At 40.4% G+C, this 21,468-nt stretch overlaps 1 long non-coding RNA gene across 1 annotated transcript; it reads right to left on the bottom strand.

Annotated features, from left to right (window-relative positions):
- Nucleotides 1–2,854: 2,854 nt before the first annotated feature.
- On the bottom strand, nucleotides 2,855–15,162 carry LOC306806043. The gene is made up of 3 exons (XR_013775371.1): nucleotides 14,987–15,162; nucleotides 9,086–9,227; nucleotides 2,855–3,004 (listed from the first exon to the last, which is right to left on the bottom strand). It is a non-coding gene; the product is annotated as an uncharacterized lncRNA (long non-coding RNA).
- Nucleotides 15,163–21,468: the final 6,306 nt, after the last annotated feature.

Below are 21,468 nucleotides of genomic sequence, written 5' to 3'. Positions count from 1 at the left end.
CAGCTCCTAAACCACTGCCTGCTTTCCCTTTCATTTGTTTGCATTGATCTAAGTGTACAGTCAGCCTCCATTAATAAAGCAGCAATGCACTTCAGAAGGAATCAACCCTAATTAATTAAATAGACATATGAATACATTGCTGTAAATGATGAAAGCATTCTCTACAGGATGCTTCCTGCAGCTGTGAGAAGATCACCAGTGGAGGGCTGGTTTTGAACTGACATTAAACACTGGCACCACATCATGTGTCATTAAGTGTCATTTGGATTAATCCTGGACAAAAGATGCTGTCCGGTAAAGAAGCCACATGATTTTGTAGAAAAAGAGACTTGTTCTAGTGGTTCTTTTTCTGTGCTATATTGTAATAAAAGCAGTTTTGCAGCTTGCTGACCTTTTGTTCAGCCATCAGTAACAACTCCTCTCTGCAATGTATGTGTGAAGGGAGTTCTCGTGGCTGTACACACCCACCCAGAGGGATGGGGAGAGTTTGTGTCATTGTCACATCAAGAAACAAAAATAGAAGTGTTCCCTGTTATAGCACAAACTTTTTGTACAGTACAGAAAGAAATTCACTCTGTTGGCAATTTTTCACTCCGTCACCTGAGAGAGAATAGCTCTCAAGGAGCTCTTCTTCTCTTTTGGTAGGTGGAGAAGGAAGAATTGTCTCTCCCTTATGCTTCCCAGCATCTCCTTCACTAAACCTCAGAGTGACACAGTTCTGTTCAGGGTTGGCTTTTTTGTGGAGGGTAAAGGAAGAAAAGAGGGTAAGGAAAAGGACTCATGGCACAGCAAGAAACAGATCTGAAAATAAGCAATAAATCCAGTTGTATCATTGTTGCAGTAATCTGTGTTGGGGTAATACTCAGGGGTTCAATTCAGATGTCAGGACATTAGGCCATTTGTGTGCACCCCATAACGACACCCCTGATCCAGAGATCCACAGTCTAAGATTCAGGATTTTCCAAAGTCCCCAGCATATATTTTAGTACTAAACACTGGTATCCTTCAGACACTCTATCAAAAATACGGCCCAGAATCCACACAAAACAGATTTCTCCAAGAATCTTCAGACTACAAGGCTCAATTCTGTGCCAAATTCTTGATGTCTGATTTCATTTGCCACATCTGTAGCCTCCCAGTGCTTTCATTTTTCTGTATCCATACTTGAAGCAAGCACAATAACCAATAATTACACTAATTTTAGGCTATATCACATATTTCTTATTAGTTGCTATCGCCTTCTACTCTTAATATTAGTTACAAATTACCATTGCAATATTTGTTCCAAATGTTTTTATACTTCTTACAGACATGTTTAATTTTTTGCAGTCTTGTTTGTAATACCATAATATGGTTTTATAATATTTTTAAAAATATTTTTGTATTTTTTTACCCTAATCAACTAGTCAGACATTTGCGTGCTATGGAATCATAAAATTTAGGCCACTTTGGAATGGTGATTTCAGATGGAGATTTGTGAACAGCATAATTGCAATGCATTCATGTGCCTAAATTCACGAGTGTGGTGGGAGTTCTCTGTAAGTTCTCATTCTGTCTATGCAAAACTGAAGTACAGTGCTTTAAACATACCCTGGAGAGTTTTTCTTAGCAAGTGGTACAAAAGAAGAAAGAAAGAAGATGAAAACCCCGCATGTTTATACAGCAGTAGTCACCCACAGGATTCTAGATCATTTCACTGAGTCCTTTCCAGCTCACAGAGAGCCATTCCACACAGAGCTGGGGCAAGAAAGCCATCAAAGAAAAATGTCCATTGTTTGGCTGTGATGTAATTTCATATCTTGAAGATGAGGCTAACCTGAATTCATGTTAGAAGTTTCTTATTCTGACAGTCCTCTTTTGACACATAATAGCCTGGTGTGAATAGTTCATTTTCACAAAAACACTGAAAGCATGTGGGCTGGTTTCCTTCCAGCTCTCCTGCCACGGAAACACACCATGTTCCTATAGAGCTTCCTGCCTCTGAAACTCTTGTTGCTTTGCAACAATCTTTTCTGCAAACTCCTGGGAAGGAAACCTGGATTGTATCTATAGTTCAGGACAGGAGGACAAGCCACTGAGGAGCTACTGACTCACTGCAGGATACATAATGTCAGTAAGGGCCCAGACTGATTATTCTCCAAATGATACTTAGCAAGGCAAAGACTTGTCAATTCTTTACAAGCCAAGAAACACTAAGATGGGAAGCTGGCCTTTAAATGCTATTCTGATAATATTTATGGAGTATTATTCCAGACAGATGTGATAGCCACCTCAGCACAAGTGTTATCAATAACAACTGAAGAGAAAATAAGGAGCTGTGACATTGTCAACACTGTAAGCATCCCTTCGGAGAAGTTATTTTCTGTGCCTTTTTAAGTGAAATGTTTTCTCCACATCATTGTTTTACTTATTCTGCAGCTGACACAAAGGCAATATAAAATATCTTACCTGTCAAGGAAGCTGAGATAGAGTGACATCAGCTGCCACAGGGACCCAAACTTGCCTTAGACTGGCAGCACACATGCTCTGGTATTCATGAGCAGATAGTGGCCCTCACAGATATGGTATATAATTTGAAGTTAAACACTTTAGATATTTTTGAAATCCTGAGCTTATTCTAAATTCTTTTCTGCTGGGTTTTGTGAGTTTTGTATGTTTCTCAGAACTCAGGGGGTTGATATCAGAAGATGCCGGGGACTCGCATGGCTACAAAAGCCACAGAATATGTGAACAAATTCAATGCAACTGAAGGTTTCTGCAGGAGCAGCACAAATGTTTTGCTACAGCAAACAGTAAAAAACTTCCCACACCCTTTAACACTTAACCAAAACATCTCTGCAGTGTACCTGGATTGATAATTTCTGTTTTCTGTGTACTGCAGCATGAAATACCCAAGGGTGATGTTTGCTGGCTGCTCTGTTCATTGCTCCCACAGCAGGGTATGGACATTTCCAGCTCACGCTATCACACCGCAGTGACAATGCTGATTCACGGATGGCTTAAACTGCAACACAAATCAACAGCTAGTTAATATAGTTGTATAAATGACAGAAGATAGGTTAATCTCTAGTGACTAATTCTAATTCTCTATGACCTTTCTTTCCTAATCTAATGCTATCCTGATATGTGTGTCAAACTAAGGCCTATGGTCAGAGAGTATTTTCCTATGCAATACCTGCTCCCTTTAGGTAAGAATTTAAAGCTTTTAGTCCTTTCGAATGAGGGATGATTTTGCATTAGGTATTGTACAGTTACAAGTTGCAATCTAAGGCCATATTTATACACCAGAGCCCTGGAAATACTATACATACACTGTTTTCCCCATTATAATCTTTGGGGAACAATTTCAAGGAAGTGTTTTGTTCTATGATTTGAATAAATAAGTAACTTCCACTTGATTTCAGTGACTGTTTTCCCCCTGTATTTTTCAGTACTGACCCAGAATACTGGCTGTCATCCCATGGGCAGATACATTACAACAATCAATGACAGCTTTGAGCCAAACTGTGGAAAAGTTTTGTATCTTTGAAGCTCCAGCCAAAATATTGCCCACTGGAGAGCCAATGGCAAGGTCACTTGGCAGGGTGCAATTCCAGCAACATGCACACAGCCTGAGAAAATGGCATCCAGAGGCAAGGCAGGACCCCTAGTGCCCAGGAGCCTCTGCTCACACTGCTAAGGGGTTGCAAGCCCAGGCTGCTCAAACCTTGCTTGGTGTTCTCAAAACACATTAATGTTGCTGGGGACAAATAGAGGGTGACAGAAAGAAAGTTGGTAACATCTTTTGATGTGTAAAGTATGAAAGAACGAAGCTTTTTGATTCAGTTCCTGTTCACTAGGCTGAATCAGAGATATTGTAAGGCTTGGAAACAAATGCACCCTTGAAAACTAATTACATTGAAGTTTAATGCTTGAAGATTTTCTTTCAGGAAGGTCCTTGTGCAATCTTGGATCATGGGCTATTTCTCTGCTTTGTTCTGCCACTGCAAATAGATCAGATGAATGTGTGGAGCAGAATTGATCACATACTGTCTGTGCTTGGAGTCTTGAACTAATAAGTGACAAACATAAATGCTGCTTCTTGTTAGAACTTGCTATGTGCAATCCTGAATAAAACTGAAGCACACTTCCTGCAGCACATCACGTGTCAGCTTTTCCCCCACCTGGGACCTATGTGATTGCTTCAGGGGGCTTGCTGGAGTGTAATTCAGCTTGGCCCAATCACTCCAAGAGGACACCTCATAGCAGAGCTAGTGAAGATATACAGGATCTTCTAAAATAGTAGAGTCTGAAAAGAAGGGCAGCTTCACAACAGAAATGATCAGAAATAAATTGCACAGGAGAGGAACTATTTCTAGCTAGAATCTACTTGTCCTTACACAAAATGAGATCATATGATTCATTAATTCGAAGGAAATTCTATTTTTTTTTCATTGCTCAGGCAATAAGCCAAAAGCACAAAATATTTAATTTGGCCATTGAAGCATCTCTTGACGCCAGGAAAGGGTCTTATCAAACTGCCTTTTTCCCTGATGTCTCTGGAGTGCATCATGAGCTACAGTTATACTGCATGCAACAGGGAGCCTGGGAAGACTCCTTAGAGATGCTGGACTACCTTGTTTAGCTCTGGAGAGAAACAGATGATCATTTTTTCCAGCTATGTGTGTTCCTAAAGGAAATCATCTCACTTGTAATTTAATGAAGGAACCAGATCCAGATCATGGTGTATTCAGATCAGGTATTTTCTGGAATAGAATCCCAAATCAGATCAAATTAGCCCTCAGGTATCTGAATGGTGTGTAGACAACCTGAAACAGAAATCTTTCACAATCCAAGATCTACCTCGTTAATTAACCTTTCAATCCATATGGAGTGAAACTCCAGGCAGGAATATGACTCTGTGGCATAGAGTGGGTGTTGATGGGCATTTATTAAGTATGGGCCAGACTTAAACCCCTGTGGGGCAGAGGGGGTGAGGGCTGGGCAGAAATGTAGTCTTTCCTCATGGCCTTCTTCACTTTCCATCTGTAGTCAGGGCTACAGAGCCAGTGGTAGGTGCACACACACACACACACACACACACACACACACATATATCTTAGTTATGGAAACTTTTTGAGCTCAAATCCAGATGTGCATTTTCTTGATGGGATTGCAATAGCTGTTTGAGGATTTTTGAGAATCCATTAAAGGCTGAAGAGTACCCCAGCACTTTGGATTGCAGGCAGTCTGAGTGCTCTGAATGGATAAAAGACTAGAACTAGACATCTCTATTAAAAAAAAAAAAAAAAAAAAAAAAAAGAAAGAAACAGCTCTAACCCCACAACAAAACTCAAATGTTCTCAGGATCAGATGAGCCTTTTGTGCTCTGTCCTTTCTACATGCTGCTCAGCTGTGCTTTTCTTATTTTCCTATGGGAGGACTGTTCCCTTGGCTACCAGTGCTGGCCTCTAATAGTTGGCATTTGGGCACAGGATGAAAACATTGCTGTGTTTTTCTTTCATTCCTGTAGGAGCAGTACAAACACTACTGGACAGGTTTCTGATAGGCAACAGCTCCAGATGATACCACTGAACCCAGTTTGGTGATTTTGCCCTGCTGCCCTTCCCTTCCAGGCACTGCTCCAGGTGATCTCTGTGTTCCTGCTGGCCACTGCCTTGTCAGAGAAGTGCTAACAGGAGCTGAGGTTTGGGGTTTGTTTCTCTGCCTGCCTGCACAGGCTGCCTTCAGCTGCTGCAGCCACAGGTATTTCCTTTTAGCCACACTCAGCAGCAGTGCCTCATGAGGCACAACGTGCAGAGCCACCACATGCTGACAGGAGGGCAGGTCACTGCAGAAACAGCTAATGCCTGCGAGCCATAAGCAGTGTCTCTTAATCCTGCTGGATTTCTATATTAAGGACATTGTTGCTTCTGCATTAGAGGAATTAGAATAGTCTTGTCTGCTCTTGAGATCTCAAGGTCCTGCCTTCATTTGCCATTATGTGCTCTATGAACCTATGTTTCATTAAAGCCTCCACACAGTGACCTTTGCACAATAACCTGCTCTCTGTAGTCCTTCCATGGTCTGAGGCTGCTCTCATTTAAATTACACTTCTGTGGAGGGAATCAAATGCATCTTTTTCTCTACTTAAATGCCTGGAGCAAACTAATGTCCTTCTGCAGTCATGAAATGCAAGAAGGGGATTATGATTCCAAGGGCAAGGGGAGGCTTGCAGTGGAAACTGGAGACCAATGTAATGAAAGGGGAAGAAGAGGGAAGCAAGAGTACATGTTCACCAGATGATCAATTGTATCTCAGACAGAAGTCGAGAGAATGAGGCAACAGATGTGAGTGGATGAAGAGCTGTACACTAGGTAGCTGGGAACCTGGTATGGGCTTGAGGTGGCATATAACACGAAAGTAATAAGGACACCACTAATTTGGGATCAGGAGAAAGAGGACAAGTCACAACTCTTCTGCTTTTATTATTTTTTTCCCATGTTTTCTGTGGTGGCCATACAGATCATACAGATATGACCAAATCTGAGAATTCAGGGACATACCTGGTGCACTGGTATATAAATCCCACCTTTGTAAGCAGGACTGCTGGCTTTGTCCACCAGGAGGGCCCAGAGGACAGAGAAGGCATTTTGTGGAAGAGGAACATGGTGCAGGAGCTGCACTCAGGCTTTTGTTGTTGAACAGGAATTTGCAGTATTCCTGCCTAGCTCAGGAACAGAGAAAAGGTGATTAGCAGGATGGTTTGCTGAGCCTGTATGACCTGAATTGAAATTGAGCCTTGCAGTTCTACAGTCTCTGTCTCAAGCCAGAACTATCTGTATTTATTACACCTGGGCGCTGTCTGCTTAACCTCTACCAGAGGTGTCAGTAAATGAATGCAATTTTTTCCTGTGTTTGCTAAACTTTCCAGCAGAGAACTCATGATTTCCTCAACCACCACAAATACAATGTTGTAAAAAAACAATATGGAAGCAAGCAAGAACAATCCAGCAGCACAGAAACAGGAGCCACAGCAGCCTAAGGCCTCCTTAGGCTCTCAAATGCTTATTTAATTCAAGCTGATTGCAGTAGGGTGTTGTTTACAACCAGGTGCAAAATAAGAGTCCTTTCAGCACTCTAGGAAGTGCAGACAGATATGATTCTTCAGCATCAGAGAAGATAACTAGCAAGGGGTCGGTGTAAAAATGCAGTTCATTGCAAGGAGGGAGGGAAGCAGAAAAATGAGAGTAGCTTCTGATACTAGGATAAGGATCTTCCTAGATTTATCTTCCAACTGTGTCAAAGTGTAACTGCTCTTCAGGTTTTATTGTTAGTGCTGTCATTGCAATAATATGCTAGAAATGTACTGTTTTATTTATTGATAAGAAAAGAGATTTACCCACCATGTGATATGCTGCTATTTTCAGTACTAAGATTGTATCAGAACTCCCAGCCAGCTGAATAGTACCTGGAATTAGAGGAAAGCAGGCAGTGGAAACCTCCTGCTTCCAGCTTCTGTCCTAGTAGAGATGCTATACTGTGCACTAAATCCTGATTTTATTTAAAATACTTTTACTGAAAAATGAAAGCTCTCCAATGGCTGTGGTCCAGTTCCCCAGAAAAGAGGATCCAAGGCAGCCTGTCCATTGCTGGCACAGACAACCCTGCTCTGTCACCTCTCTGGGAAGCAAAGTTAAAAACCAAAGTTTATCTGAATAAGCAGCCTAACATGGTTTTCCAGTTCTAATCTGGTAATTGAGCCTCTGAAGGTTTGTTTGATGAGATGCAATATAGAAAGACACAAAGTCCTTTGCAAAGGTTGGTCCACAGATCATTATTTCAGCCAAAAATTTCCATTTTAGACAAAGGAAATAAGAGGAAACCCAGTGAAGACCATGTGAAAACAAACTCACCCACCCAGTCAGCCCAGTAAAAAGGCTTCTGGTATGACCCAATGAGTCAGATCATTTTCTTTCAAGCAACTCATTTAGCAGAAGGCCTCAAACCTCTTTCAGTGAACAATTCTCTTCAATTTCCACAGAATAAAACACCAGACCCCATTTGCACAGTCTGTCATTTCCTTTTTGCATTAAAACTCTGAGCTGCCCTTATCAGGTCAGGGCTGCCTTATCACCTTCCCCAGAAAGGCTTCAGTTCTATATATAACAGAACTAATATTCACTGCATCCCTCAAGTCTCGGAGCTCACAATTTAAAATTCCAAGTGCTAGCTTGGTAGGAAAGATTTGCAGGATCTCTGTAGCTCCTAACGCCCTTGGCACAGGCTTCCCAAGTACAGTAGTGCTTTTAGGGAGCATCTGTGGCCATGGGCTGATCCCTGTGGATGTAAGAGACCAACAGCCCCAGTGGGAACACCAGGGGTAACAGATCACTGTTCCCATTTAGCTAAAGCATATGATTTATTGGCACCAGTTACAAATGCAGCCTAATGAAAAGCAAAGCTGCAGCAACACATTTTATCATTGACTCAAAAGATAAATCAATGTGTTCATATTTTTTTAGAGGGAGCAATCTCCATTAAAAAGCAAAGGGATGAGACAACAATGTTCTTCATACTTGTTAGGATCCTGCAGTTTTTTAACATTTAAGCCTCTCTGTCAGAAAGTGATGGGTTCCTACAAGAGATCAGCCCAATCCACCTGCTTCTACTGACTCCTGGTTTAATTTACTGAAATGAAAACTTATTGGGATGTCACTTCAGGTAATTTCATTGCTTTTCTTCAGGAAGCAAAAAGTAGAAAGAACTAAGCTGGTCAGAGCAAAAATTCTGTCAAAGGAGGCAGCAGACGTGACAGGAGCCACACACTACCCTGGCTCTACTAGGCCAGTGAGTGCATATTTGCATAGCTGTAGTCGGCCCCAAACAGCTGCTCATCAGAGAGTGGCAAAATCCACTAAAAGAAATTAACTGCAACATTTGCCACAACAGCTACATGAGACACGGGTACATTTTCTTACTGAAAACAAGGAACTTTCCCAGTGGCTTTACTCACAGATTGCATTATGCACCTTAAATGTCTGTGGCAGCAGGAGTACCAGACTGTATGTGGAGTGAGGAACATGAACAGAGAAAAGGCACTTACCAAATACAGGCAGCAAAACCACCAGCAGAGACTCATTGCCAAGTTCACAGTGAGCTGGAAGCCACAACTTTATAAAGGTGTCAGCACAACCACCAACCACTGCATCTCACAGTACACGGTCTATAAAGTACCTATGGCAGTCCTGAAGAGAAAAGTAGAAATGTGTTAACTAAGGAACATAAGGAAGATTTGAAGAAGTCATCTCTAACTGTGATGTCGAAGTACTACTTTTACATTTGCTGCTATCTCAGAGAAAACACTCTGGGGAGAAAAATCTGTACTCAGGAGGTTACTCCAATGAACCTGAAGCACAAACATGGATTGATGTTCAAAGGAGAGGGTAGGCTCCTCAGCACTACCTTCAGCTTTGGAAATTCTAAGTTACCTTATAGCTTTTGGTACTTTGGAAGAAAATCCTGGAAAACTTATTAAAAAAAGGCATAACTAACTAAAATGTGCTTTGTTTTTCTTAGTGTGCCTTTAGCTCTTGTTCTGATAAACCACTGAAATGTTCAAGCCTGTGCTTTCACAAAACATGCCAGCTCACCCCTACACGGGTGTGCTGACAAAGCATCTGGAGAGCTGCAAACTTGGTGCTGGCTTGTTGTGCAAAGTGTCACCAAGTGTCTCCTGTTTCCTGTCCTGGCCATTCTGTGCTGCAGGTTTGACCCCAAGTGCTATTCACAAGCTAAGCCACAAAATGCTGCAGCTCTGCCCTTCACACAATGGGGAGACAAACTGACCTGGGGGTATTCAGACCTCAACTTGCAGAGTAATCATCCCGAAGGGTATAAACATGTTTTTTATTATATACTCTGTACATAAAAATATTGCATCTAATTGAACATGTTCTATCTAAAATAAATGTTTGCTCCCGCTCTGCAAATTCAATGGAAGTCAGAGTAAACCCATCTGTTTTTATCTCTGAGACTAATATTGTTTCCTCTCTTTCATTAACATGAGTTTATCCTGTTCCCCTGCATGGAAAATGCAGCAACTCTGAACTTTGATTAGCAGTAATCAGAAAGCATCCACACCTGCATGTAGGCAGTGGGAGGCTTTTCAATTGGAAATGGATTTTGAGAACAAAATGTCTCTGTTTTGAAAGGATGAATGCATCTTTCAAGGAATATAAGCAATAAAAACCATTTCTGCATTGTGTTTCTTCAAGGATAGTAATGCTATCATAGAATCAAGCACCTTAATTGTTGAAGTGAATAATTTTTGCTCTTTGGAACTAAATGTGTTACTAGACAAGTCCTGGAGAGATTTTCATAAGCTGGATGATAGCACAGCCACTGTTTATCATCTGTTCAAAACAAGGTGTCCTTTTTCTTGTCCCCTGTAGGTTCAAGAGACAGGTGCAAGGACTGTGGTGTGGGAACCTGCAGTGACACTAAAGAAGCTCAGAGAGCTCTGCAGCAGGGCAGGGCATGGAGGAGCAGGCTGATTTCTGCTGGAGAAAGCAGCCTGGCAGGGAAGCAGTGCCTAACTGAGATAAGTGACTTTTATTCATTCTGTTTCCAAGTCTCTACTATCTTTAATGCCTTTGGAAGAAAAGCCCATCCTGATGGTGTAACTTTCTCATTTTTTGGTTAAATTATAAGGATGTTTCTGCTCCTCATTTGTCATGTTCCCAGGGAAAAGAGATGAAGGCAAGATTTACTATTCCCAGAACACCTAAATATAAACCGTAATCTGATTTATAAACAGCATCTACAGGCCTCTTGCATAAGCTATAAAAAGCTTTGAAAAGTACATCTGTGCACTTCTGTTTTCTTTTCATAGTCTTTCACCTCGGCTTCTATTTCCCTAAATAGAAAGATAATAGTATTAATCTATTCCTTGGGGCTTTTGTGAAGATTCACAATTAATATTTATGCAGTAAAATGGAATAAATGCTGTACGAGTGCTGAGCATTACTATTGTTTTCTCTCTCTTCATTAGCACATCATGTACATGCCAAGTAGAACAGATAAACACAGAAATTAGCTGTCCTCAAAGTCATGCAAGTGAGAAAGGTAACATGACTGCTAGAGGGCCATTAATTAAAAATGTTTGCTGTGGGTGACATCTGTGGCAAACAAAACAACCCTCTGAGATTTAAAGAATTAAATATATTTCTTTACTCATTTGAGCAAGTTCTGTCTGCAGCAAAGAAGTTCTGGGAATATTTTCAAATTAAATATGCTGCACGTACTCTCAAAACAGCTGCATCTTAAACAGGAATCCAACTGAAGCAGCAAGTAGGTTTTGCATTCCAAAACCTGGAAACCTCCTCAGTGATTCTTTCCAGATCTCATTTATTTCCTGGGCTAATTACTATATGTGTGTTTCCCAAAGCACAACTCACATGGAACTGGCTTCACCTTGGCAAATACTGTAGTAGCCAATCCCCTTCTCCACAGGTTTTAGGTGCAGGGATTTGGATTAGTCCCAACATGATCAAGACTTCTCATTTGTCCATCTCAGTACTTCTCATGGCCATCTCAGGCCATGCTGGCCTGCAGAGATGATTTGGTCATGCCCTTCAGAGCAGTAAGGTTTTGCAGAGATAATATCAAAGATTTTCTCTCTAGGAATATCTGGCTACCTGATGGAATCTAATTAACTCTGACACAGACAGTTATTTAAAAACTATTGAACCATTTCATGTTCTCAGCATTTGCTCTCCAGGAATGTCCTAAAGGAAAAGGAGGAAGGATTCATTGTGAATGCTGTCCACTAATTTGCTTGATCTTTTCCTTTCAAGAGGAATAATCACCACTGAGAAGCATTGAAAACTGCAAATGATGTGTAAGAATAGGTTTAATATGCAGCTATAAATTAAAATGTCCATTTGCCATGGACAAGAGCTAGTAAAAGGAAGTCAGTGAAGCAGGACAGCTTTACTCTCATCAAAATCAGAGCAGAATCTGCCTGTCAGAAAATGAAATATTCTTTGTTCAAGCAGATCATTACACTGATTTTTACACACACTTTGAATTTCCTAATCTAATCTCCTTGAAGCATCCTAAAATCTTGATATATTCAAACCCCTTCCATAAGAAAAGAGACACTTCACAGGAAAAGGTAATAAAGCAAGTTTGTCTTTACTTTTCATATTCTGAGTAAATTAATTGGTTTTCTTATTTGTTTGGGTTTTTTTCCTTTAGCATATGTTTCAGAAATTAAGAAATAGTGCATTTCTTCTATTCAAACTCCTTTAATCAATGCAATGTTTGAATCAACTCCTTACCAAAAGATTTTCATGGAAGATGTGCAGATGTTGCACTCAGGGACATGATCTAGGGGTGGACTTGGCAGTGTTTGGTTAATGGTTGGATTTGATGACCATAAAGGTCTTTTCCAGTCTAAATGGTCTTTAATTCTATGCAGGAGTGCCATCCACAGTTCTGCTAGGATGTCATACCCTACTTATGACTAAATATTAAATGTTTCCACCCTGCTACTCTGAGTTAGAGATGCACCCACGTACCAGTCACTTCTCTCCTGGTACTCTGCAAATGTTAGAGGCTTTGTTGAAGAACTGCAGGAGCAGAGAGCATCCTGAGGCAAAACTAACAGCAGTTTTCATGATGGGCAGCTTTGGATCTTTACTTACTCATCTCAGTACCAACGGATGTTTGCTTCTCTGTTTTCTGCAATTGATATTTTCCATAAACATTTGTGAAAACTGTGAGAGATGGACAAAACTCTTTCAGCATCTCGCTGCTTTTCATAAAGTCTTGCCATTTGGGATCCCTCTCTCCTGCCTATAAATATCTGAAAGGCTGATCTCCACTCCAAAACAGCTACCTGGGTGCCTTCCAACAGCAAATAGCAGGAACACATGTTGCTGCAGGGTGGAGTCTTTCTCCTGGGCCAGGAGGAATGGTCAAATGCTGGTTGCATTTCCACTGGCAACAGGAGGTGTGGACAAATAGCTGAAACCAGATGATTTTTAGATTGTGAAAAAGAGAGAGAGACAAATGTGCCCTTTTGCAGCTGTACCTGTTTTGCTTTGCTTTTAAAAGTTTTTCTGGGTTTTACAAGACATAAGCAAGAACTCTTGCTTTCAGGAAAAATACTGGAAGATCAAAAAAACTTCCTTCCCCCACTAGCATGTTGTTATTCTTCCCTAGCTCCCTACTACTGTTTTGTTTAGGCTCTTTCCTGCAAAGCACCTGGCAATGGGCATGCTGAGGTAGCTGCTGGATAGAACTAAACCTTTGCATGGTTTCAGGATGGAAATTCATCAATACTGAATTCAGCATTCCTGGTGTTAGACATGAATACTGAACCATGCACAGGCATACTGCCAAGAAGTTTAGGTTTATCCCTGCCCTTCCTCAATTACTAGTTTGAAAGAATATCTCCTGCTTCACCTGTCCACACTGCAGTACAAAACTCATGTTGGGCTATTGTGTCCCTTGACTGACTTTTGCTTTTAACAAGAGAAACATATGCAGAGCCCTACTCCTATCCAGTGCTCTGCTCCTGTGACAATCCATAGCAATCCTTAACAGGAACTGCAGACTGCAAGGGGTCTCTGTCAATTAACACCATTGTTACCAAATTGCAACAAAGGAGAAAAAACATTTTAAAAATGAGAGACTAATTGTAGCAGCAGTTGTTAAATGAAGTTGCCTGGCAGGACTCTCTGAGGAATCCAGAATGGAAAGCCATGTGTTATAGTCCTCACCTGATGCTGGGAGAGACATTGCCCTTTACATATATTTGGTGTGTTGTAACTATTTTGCTTGTACAGCAGGGTTTGTTTTGGGAGGAATGGTTGGGTGGGGAGTTACAGCTGATGTAAACTTAAAACTAGCTTAATTCATATTTAATTTTTTAAACAATGTTGAACAGTGTATGATTCCACCTTATAGGAGCACAAAAAGTGAGTGGTGCTGAAAGCCCATGGACTGTGATGGGAGGAAGGGAAGACATCCTGCTTAAGTACCATGGCTGGGTACCAGGGCCAAGCCTAATGTCAAAAGAAGGTGGTAAGACAAGGGGACCTGGAAGAGACTGGGAGCAGGAATGTATGATGAAGTTATCTCATGAACAGGATGAAATAACTAAAAGTCAAAAAAGACACAGAAATCATGCTAAAGAAACTGGAATAGTGAATTTGGCTCCTGAGCTTCTTAATGTGTCCTTACCTATCCCATTATCACTGATGCTCATTTACATAAAAGGAAGCTTTATTTTACAAAGCAAATGATTCATCAGCTGGCTTCTGCATCTGCTCCCTGGTCATTTAGATTAATGGTATTTATGGCTTTTCTTTAAAGAAATTGTTGTTGCAGCTTTCCCATGGCACCAAAAGAAAGATGTCTATTGTTCTTCACACCAATCCTAACCTTTTTAAAAGTCTAAGTTGTTTTTTGATTCACTTAAACTGGGAATATGAGTAGCAAAAGAGAATTAAATTTGCATTGCATAAAATGAAGATGAAAGCACTTTGGTGGAGTGTTAATACACACTTAGGAAGCATTTTAAAAATACTCAATTCCCAAAATATACATATACACATTGAGGATCAGTAGCTTGTTCGAAGGATAATTTATTATAATTTATACTGTTTGGCTACTGAAAGAATATGCTTTCTTCTTCCAGTAGGATTCTAGATTATCTGAAAGTATCAAAGTCAGATGTTCATTCCAGTGGATGTAGTCATCCACTATCATAAGCTTTCTTGTGCCTCTGATAAGCATTTTATGCCCAGCAATAACATTTTTAGCATAACTCTCTCTCTTTGAAGGGTGCTGGGCCTGTTCCATAGGAGAGCTGCACACGGTCTATACACAATCTGGCAGATCCATTAACATCCTGTTAATTGGAGCTGCTTTTGTAAATTCAGGAATAAAGTAGCCTAGTCTCTGTCTCACTGAAATACCAGATACAGTAGCTTACCCATTATTTGTGCTTCAAGTTCTTTATTTCATCCTGGTGATGAAGACTACGGTGTTCATCAGAAATCCAAGCAAACCTGGAGAATTCAGGTACCAAGAGTCAGTGGTCTGGTGTATTGAGGGGGGCAAAGGGAGAGCAGCTGTCTGTGGTGAGTGTGCATAAGGCACTGGAGGTGCCCAGGCCTTCTCTTGTAATCCTCTGGCACATCAGGATGTGTCTTTCAGCTTTTTAATTAGTGGTAAAATAGAGAGACAAACCAATTTGTTAATTGTCTGGGAAGAAGAATAAAACAACATTGCTACAATTTTATTGAACAATTTGGTTTTCATGATCTCCATATCCGTATTGCTGATTAATTCATGTTTCCAGCTGCCCTTCACATTCCCCATGAACTTACCTCACTCTAATAATTTTGTATCTTTTAAAATTTGATTTGACTGGAGCAATTTTTTTTCTCAACTAATTCTGATTGTTTCTAATTTGAAAGGCAAAGGCAGATATGGCTTAGCATGACATTAATATCTCTCAACACTCTTCAGTTTTCATTTGGCCACTGGGGAATTCTTTAGCAGCTGAATGCCAGGTTTTAATGAAATAGGTTTTTTTTGAAGAACTGTTTTAATTCAATCTTTTGCCCTTCTGAGCTGCATAAATAAAGCTGGAAAACTGAACTGCTATTTGAAAACTGGGTATTGGAAGACAAGATGTGTACAATAGCAGCTCACATACTTTTTGCATTGCTTAAAAATCACATGGTGTTCAAACTTGCAGCATTGTACTATCTCAAACACTAAACCATTGGGATTATGTTCTGGAATTGTGCTGAAGGAGTTATGATATGCTTTCCTTGATAATTGGTACACATAATTAGATTATATAGACACATAATAAGATTATATAGAATATATATAGAATCCAATCGCATTAATTCATACTAAGCAAGTTTTTTAACTACATCCAGGTACCTGGAGATGCAGCAACATGCTTAATTCACATGATCTGATGGAGAAGTAGGCTACAGCCTGTTTAATAAACCCCACTTCACCTTCCTTAAGACCAGTCCACCTTTCTTTTCTGTTCTGCTCTCTCCTGAGCTCTCCCAGCCTGTGTTTCAGGCTGGCTGTGAGCCATACAGCACAGTCCTGAAGCTGAGCAGATATCAGCCCAGACTCAGGGCTTTGCTAACCCATTGTCTGCAGATGGTATTTTCCTAGCAAGCAGAGTGAGATCACGTCTGCTCATGAAAAAAGTTTAATCAGACCATTGGATTCAAGGTAATGTCAATTATTCCTCAAAATTGCTGGCACATGGAGTGAAGCAGAGATTAAAAGCAAACATGGCCTTAATGTGCTGTTATGAGTTGTGTGCTCAGTGCTTGGCAAACGTTCCCATCCAGAAAACCTCCAGGGATTCTACTTATTTTGCCTATCAGGCCCAGGACCATAAATCATTGCACTAGAAATAAAGAGCATTGAAAAACATCAATATGATTTAACATTGTAAAGCTCTTTCTCCAGAGAAAATAGAGTTGCTACAAGGATGAAATACAACTTATGGATTTGGGATGCACTTTTGCCATGGCAAACCAAACCTGGGGGATGACATGTATACAGGAAATTTTAGTAAGCCAACTTAGTGCCAGCTTCCTTTCATTTTCCTTAGTCCACTGTGCTGACTCCAGCCCCCAGCTATGGATTGTACTGCTCTGGAGTCCCTGGAGAACACTTCTACACTTCTAAATGTTTTGGTGGGAAACAGAGCATTGATTCTTATTGATCCTTCAATTCCACCTTCATCCTGCCTCGACAAAATCCCCTGTTAATGTGCCCCTGGGGATCTTCCAGGGCTGGCCTTGCACTGGAGAGCACAGAGCAGAAAATGCCATCTTTCCAAGTGAAAAACAAGATTAAATGTTTCTCAGTTTACTTATGTGAGCAGCACAACACCTTGGTAATTAGTAGTTTGGGGGGTTCTCATTCTGAAGGGTTTAATGAATATTAGTGATATTGAGGAACGCTGCTTTGAATAGTAAACACCATTGGAGCTGTTTGTCTACCAGTTTTCAACCTAGGTCAGGCACAGAGGATTAAAAAAGCCAAAACAGTTTTACTGTATTACTGGGTAAGAGACATTGCTTAAAAAACAAAAGAAACGCTGGGGAAAGCTATAATACACATTATTAACTTATGGAATTTGATCTTTAGATATAATTTAATGTCTTTGTGAGGCACTCAATAACATTTTAGTTCTGTTAATGCACAGTATTTCATCAGTTTTCCCAGTAACAATCATATATTAACATAGCAAACACATGCCCTGTAATGTTTTTATTCTAATATCTTCTAAATCTGTACTCACATAGGTGTCGCCTTTAAAGTCCTCAGATAGGAAAGGAAGAACAACATTATGGATTATTTTAACTGAAACCAAGCTGGTCCCAGCTTTTACATTACTTTACTTCCCTTTCCCCTTTTATTTTGTCTACACCAATTACCAATCACAACTAAAAGCAGTTCTAAGCCACCAGATGTTTACATGAGATGTTTACAAAAGTAATGAGAATTCTAAATACCTGTTTTTGTCCTTGGGGTTTGGCCACGGGTAAGATCCCTAACATGCAGATTTGCACACCCTCCCCACCAAAGAGCACGCAGTATCTTTCCTTGTTTAATTTCCAGAAAAAAATGTTTGTTATAAATCTGGGATTAAGGGCAGGTGTTGCCACAAACAAATTTGGGAAGGTGAATTAGTTGCTGTTTGCTGAAAGTAATTGCTTCCTGTTACAATTTCCATAGCAATTAATGTATTTCTCTATAATACTATCAGGAATAATAAAGTTAGTGGAGAAGAACAGCAAACAAGCACCTTTGTCTGCTCTGGAAAACAGATTAGTACCAAACCTGCCTTGTTATACAGACAGCAGGAGAGCACCATCGTCCTTATCACTTCACTTTCTTGCTTTTAAATGCTTGGCTTAGTCAAAGTCATGAGAGACAATTAGGTTTTTGTCACTTAGCAACCATAACTGGGTTCAGGAGCAAAGCAATTTGCAACAGACAGTACTCGACTACAAAACATTACCACTGCAGCACATCTACAGCCACTCACCCCTGCTTGAAACTCGGGAGCCTGGGCACAGAAAACAACCAAAGTATCTTTTAAAAGAAGTGCTCACATTCCATTTTTCAAGCTACTAGAGGAACTTTGTCTTCCCCTGATTTCCCATCATCCCATCATCCATACAGATGAGTTTTTGAACAAGTCCTTGAGACAGGAAGGACACAAGTGAGCACCTAAAGCTGTCTTGCATCTCAGTGCTAATGCCACCCAAGTCAACTATAGTGAGACACCTATGTACTGTGGATATCACAGTGGGCCTCTCCTTCTGTGTGTTCACTTGTATCACCTAGGTGCTTTTGAATTTCAAGTAGGTACTTAGGAGGTCCTTGGATGAATAGGAAGTTTTGAATGAAAATATGACACAATGGAATAATGAAAAATTACTGGAATTCTACATTTCTTGTAAATTATGGAGCTTTGGGTCTTCAACAGTGATAGACAAATAAATATTGGTGACAAAAGTACTATTCCTTTTTATAAAAGTACTTTGGATAACTCTGATTTAGAAGGATCACAATATGTAGTTAAGACTCAAGGCCTAATTCTGATATTGGTTGGAGCCATTCTCACCATGGGCTCTCAAAGACTCCATTTAAGCAGTGCATACCAAGGCAAGCAGGTATGTCCTGCTTTCAGCTCTGATCTGATGAAAGCACTCTTGACTGACACAGCATTGTCCAGGAGTGACACAAGTGTGTATTTTCCTAGGAGTTTAAACACAGTCTTCAAAAATGTTTGGTGGATATTACAGGAGCTTGCAATGGAAGCAGAAGCCCAGCGAGGCTGGTATCAGAACACTGATGGATGAAGAGAATTTTACTCTGATATTCCAGCATCCAGCTAAGCCACTCAGTTCTGGAAGACTGAATAGATGTAGTTGAAAATCACAGTAGCCAAGTATTTCTCATTACTTTTTTGCTGCTGAAATCCTATGGAAAATGGAGGAAATTGCTTTGGCTGGGGCATGCAATGCTTGCCTCGAACTCCTTAAGTATTTTGTTCAGCCCCAGTACACAGAAAATAAAAATGTCTGAACTAATTTATTGAGGGTTTAGTTCTCTGCTTCTCACACTTGACTGCAGATCTGTTACTGGCTGGAGATTGGTGCTGCAGTGTGGGGAAGAGCAGCTCTCTATTGCCACACCACCCTGCCTAATCTCTGGCACTGGTGATTGATCAGCTTATTGATCATTGCTGGGAGATCCAGCTTTACAGACATTATCTGCAGGGATGCAGCAGAGAGGGACACAACACAGGAAAGGTGGAACCTGCAGCTATGGGGCCTTGGCAGCACAAGAACAACTGCCTCCCTTCAAAGCAGCTCCTGTGATAGCAGTGTCACAAAAGTTTTCATTCACCTGAATTAGTACAAGATCCAACAACAATCTTGGTATATTAGACGTGTTAATTACATTCTATAGAGAAATAAAATTATATTTGGATTGTCTCTAATAATGTAAGTGCACCATGAAACTACTGTATTTCCTTATGCTAAAATAAGCAACAAAGTTGTGATGATATTTTTGCTTTAAGAAATACTATTCTTTTTTAATTTGCAATAACACAGCTTCTCAATAACACAAAATAATAGGTAACCATGGATCTAACTGTCAGGCTCAATTTATGCTTAATGACATGTGAAGCCTGCTACTTAACTGCCAGACAAATGTGGGTTTCTGGTTGTTTCCTTCTATTCCTTTTTTAAGCACATGCAGCATTCCTGCCTCCTAAAGACTTTTCCTTAAAAAAGTTGTTATGTGCCTTTAATACTGGGGGATCCTACTCTTCCTAGTCATTAGACTGGAAAGCCTATGTGTTACATAAACATTTGTAAAAATATTTATATTCCAAACCTGTTTCAAGACATACCTTATAAATATTCAAATGATCTTAAATTCTAAAAGTTACCAGGGATTAGTCTAATATTTTCCAGACAAACCCCAGAGTTTTAGGTACTGAACATAGTGTACCTGAAAGAGAAGAACAAATTGGAAAAGTGTAAATGTTAGGGGAAGTATGACTCAGAATTCAAAACTTCAAATACTTTTTCCTAAATCATCTTATTCTGTGAGACTTGAAACCTGCACAAACACCATTTCCACCTGAGGCAAGAAGAATTTGAAATCTGGAAGGCTGAAAAACAACTTTCCCAGAAACCTTTCTCTCACATCTCTGCTAGAAAAAGTCCAGAAGTGTGTGAAAGCCTGGATGTGAGCACCTGGATGTGACAGGACCATGCTCCTGGGTGACCTGCCACTGCAACGAGCCACAGGATGACTGCTGAGCAGGGCAGCCTGAGATCCAGGAGCTGCAGGAGGAAACATGGAAACAACCTCACTGAATTGTTTGCTATAGCAGCACATCTGCATCTCCTCTGGATCAATAAGACTTGGGTGGAGAATGGCTTTTAACCTGGTCCTTCCTTTTCTCTTTCTTTGTTTGTTTTTCAAATAGCACAAGGAAACAGATGGTCTATCCCTGGCATTGTGCCCCACAGTTTTGCTCAAACAAGCTTGAGCCACAGAATTTTTTGGAGGTTATGATGAAGCTGGACATGGCTATCTATTGGCCAGTGTCCTTGACAGGACATACTCAATTTCACACATTTTATATGTGGTGTAAATGACCAGGCAGAATAATGCCTTCTACAGGCTTTCTGTTCTCAGAGTCCTTTCTAACTCCATCTTCTGGAGTAAACTCTTTGCTGTTCATGCTTGTTGCTCCTGTCTATTTCCCTTTTCCTGGATGTTACCACATGGGATAAGCAATGCATGCTGAGTACTGCTCAGACACAGCCCAGTGATCTGCCAGTGAATTCCCTCTGTGGGTGTTTTAATTCCCCAACAGTAACTTGCAGATTTAATTTTGTCCCATTATATCACTGAAACAGAATTCTGCACTTTCATTTTTCTCTGTCCTGGGATAGCTTATGCTTCCTTTTGCTATTCCCAAAAGCAGCTGCATAGGACATCATGTTTTGTGATGGTTTTATTTTTGGCTGGCTCATAATTAACTGTTAGCTGGTGAGTTAATGCATTATTTCACATCCCTTGTCTAACACTACAGACTGACTGCTCAGTGCTTTACAACTTCTTTATTATTATTATTATTATTTAAGATATTGCGATATTCTGAATGACTTAGAAAATTACTTTATTTGACTTTATTGCATGCTACCACTGAGAACTCTTCAGGCTCCTCACATTACCTGCTGTTGCCAAGCTGATAAATATGAAACACTGCCTGTTGATAACCTGAAAAGAATATTATTTTCCTCAAGTGGAACAAGCTCTCCAGTCGTGACGTATTAGAGGCATCTTGACGCCAACTACCACCCATTAACATGCTAATCAGCAGCAAAG

Source organism: Erithacus rubecula (genome assembly GCF_903797595.1).
Source record: "Erithacus rubecula genome assembly, chromosome: 10".
Classification (NCBI taxonomy): Eukaryota; Metazoa; Chordata; class Aves; order Passeriformes; family Muscicapidae; genus Erithacus; species Erithacus rubecula.
The sequence above is the reverse complement of the archived record's forward strand: the minus strand, read 5'-3'. Positions and strand labels throughout refer to the sequence as shown.